Source organism: Etheostoma spectabile, chromosome 7, assembly GCF_008692095.1.
Source record: "Etheostoma spectabile isolate EspeVRDwgs_2016 chromosome 7, UIUC_Espe_1.0, whole genome shotgun sequence".
Classification (NCBI taxonomy): domain Eukaryota; kingdom Metazoa; phylum Chordata; class Actinopteri; order Perciformes; family Percidae; genus Etheostoma; species Etheostoma spectabile.
The window spans coordinates 21,933,621-21,936,792 of NC_045739.1; the positions used below are offsets into that span (position 1 = coordinate 21,933,621).

A 3,172-nucleotide genomic window follows, 5' to 3' on the forward strand; every position below is an offset into this window, starting at 1 on the left:
ACTTGCCAAAGAGCGTTGTGTGGAATTAATCATGTTATTTTAAGGAATTAAAAAGATCAGTGATATAGGAAAATTTGTCAATTTCACCCGAGGACAACATGAGAGTTAAACATCTAGTCTTTGTACAGTAGTGTATTACATTGAATATAGGTTAGAAAGGATTTGCAAATCATTGTATTCTGTTTTGATTTACATTTTACACAAGGTCCCAACTTCATTGGAATTGGGGTTTGGACAGTTTTGTAGCTGAACTTGCACTGAATAAAATGAAAAATACTCCTTACATTTGTTCAATAGAATAATATCAGAGCATGCCCAAATCATCTGAAAATACCCTCGGATAAAGGGTTAAATCTTATTTTACAGCAGTGACCTAAACCAAATATTTCCTGCATGTGTTGATCACATCTTTACATTGGCCAGGAGACAAAATGGTTTTAAATGTCTTTTATCATTGGCTATCTTTAGTTCATGTCACAGAGTCTTAATTGATCTGCGGCCAGGGTAAACCATTCTGAAAAATGACTTTCCTTAAAACTAAGCCTTTTTAGCAGGTCATGTTTCCCTGTAGACTGGGTAAACCCCGCCCACTCTGCCCGCGATTTGATTTCACCCTGCAGCTCGGTCTGGAAACCTTTGTTTAATTCTCCTGCTTCAGTTCACAATTTTGCAGGAACCAATCACAAACTGGGTTATCTACCTGGCGCGCTTCTGGCGGGTCTAACACGATGGCGATAGAGAAGCAACCAGGCAGCTTCTTGTTAACATTCAACATAGCTGCCACCTAATGCCACCGTAGCGCAGCAACCAGTTGATGCCATGTCACCCGGATCGTTGGTCTGATTGGGTTAAGGACTTTCCAATTGCGTACAGAGTCAAAATACAAGGCAGACTCCCCAGACCAATGCTAAATCTCAAATCTATTGAGCTTGGCTTGGTCTGGGGATAGCCAGACTGGTTCCCCTCTGTTCATGTTATTCAACTTCTATTAAGCATCAGATGACTGACAGCTACCCTCAAACTTTAGTTTCCATTGTTTTCTCAATGAGTAATAGTTGTTAAGGCCCAGGGACAGCAAATCAAATACAAATCCTGGTGATCAGTACTCCATGCCTCACTTAAAGGATGATTTTAACGGTATTAGTTTTGCCTTATTATGCCAAACAAAGTGTTCCCGTTTTTGGCTACAAATTAAAGTCTTTTGTTTCATGTTTTTCACAGAACATTGTCCCAGTAGCATAATTGGATATTCAGGTTGCCAATTTGAGATGCACTATGTCATAAATGCATTTCAATTGAAAATGTTTGATGCACAGACATCCAAATATCACCAGATTACTTTGACACGGAAGACAATCTAACACTGAAGTTAAAAATATCTCTATCATCTCTATGTCTGTAAATTCAGATCTGACTTGAAGAAAAAGGCGTGTGACACAAATTGAGGCAAGTGGGCGCAATGGGTTAAAGAACCTCAATCTCCTACATGAGCTGTGTGCCAAAAATTCAGATGCTGTTTCTACATGTTCACTTCTGAATATGATGCATGACAGCATTTTCTCATTCAAAATTAACCTTGTGTAGACATAGATCAACAATTTCAATAAAAATAGCAATAATAATATATCATTTTAGAGGAAATCCTGTTTCAAAGGATTTGTAAATGAGCCGTTCGAGTTGGCACAAATCTTCAAAAAGATGTTTTGTAATTTTTTTTTATAACGTTTGTTCAGGTGTTCTCAGGGCGTCTATTTTCTTTCATTTTCTTTTCTTTCAACAAGATTTTAATCCGCTCTTTTATGTATGGATGACAATGTGGCACTGGAGGACGTCAGAGGACGGATTATAGTCTTGTATTCAACTGGACCTCGGTCCTCTTTGTCTCTTCTCTCGTAACACCTCTGTCAAAGCAATTTGGTCCCAACTGTCACTAAATTCAATACGTGCTCCATGGCCACAACCGGTTAAAATTACCACCGGAAGACTGGGCTCCAACACTTCAATTCATGTTAAAATATGTAATTTAGCACACGTTTGAAACCACTGCGGTACCGCGTGGCCAATCAACATCTTAAAGCCAACAAGAGTTTACTGTTTGTTCAGCTCCCAGCAACAGCTGTGGATATCACGCCTGTAAAATGTGCATCATAGTCTCCCTCTGTGAAAACAATGACAAAGTGCTCTTTGGCAAAACACCCAACATTTAAGTGTTTTCTAGGTGTAAAAGGGAGTAATGCTGGCTGCAAAACAGCATGTATTCTCTGAGTAAGTGCCTAAATGTGTGAATATATGAATATGTAGCCAGCTTTGGATTGTATCTTTGGCAGTATGGAACTGCAGTCTCTGTCCAGGTTGCCTGCTGTAAGAGAAAACATTCTGAATATAAAACATTTACCTGCAAGATATCTCTCAGGCGTCCATGACGCATGGGTGCCTTTCTCAGATCGAATCTTTGAAAATTCATTCACAATTGTCGCTTACAGGAGCAAGCGCCGATTTGCCTTTGATTAGGGGCTTTTGTCTGCAATATCCAAGTTGAAAATCAGGACTAAAATTGTTTAGTGTAAGCTCGCTATTACAAGGAAAACTTTCAACCCCTCGCGGTTTATCTTTTTGAAAGTACGCTGTAGTCAACAACAGGCAAATCTCTGCATATGCAATCCTGTCACCACAGGGCAGAGAAACTACTGTAAGAACATCATCTTGGTTCACTTGGATGCTTCTATTTTGGGTCCAGGTCCAATCTTAGACATTGCAGAACACTCATCCAGTGCAACTATGAAAAGAGGCACTTATCACTGCATGATAAGCTAGCTACATAACAAAGATCTAACATGTTGGAGTCCCAATTTGTATGCCTGTCAGGAGAGATTACATCAGCGTACATTCCCTCTTCTTTTCCCTCGTGGCTCTGTGCTGAGCTTCCCTACAGATGGTATTTTTCATACCATCCATGAAACCATGATTGCTTTCTATTCTTTAGTGGATCTCTCCATGTGGTCTGCTGAAATGTCAACACATCTTGAAAGGTTAACGTGAACTATTGAAGACCATCAACAGATACAAAGGAATGCTTAAATACACAGACTCAAGCAGTGAGAACAGCGGCAGTGGGAGAAGCAGAGCTAGCATGGTAATGTGTGTGTGTTTGTGTGTGTGTGTTTGTGTATGT

General features: G+C 39.8%; 1 protein-coding gene across 1 annotated transcript in view; it reads right to left on the bottom strand.

Annotated features, from left to right (window-relative positions):
* Positions 1 to 3,172, bottom strand: part of ntsr1 (neurotensin receptor 1 (high affinity)) — a 38,079-nt gene that overhangs the window by 9,140 nt on the left and 25,767 nt on the right. The gene's annotated exons all lie outside the window — the stretch shown is intronic.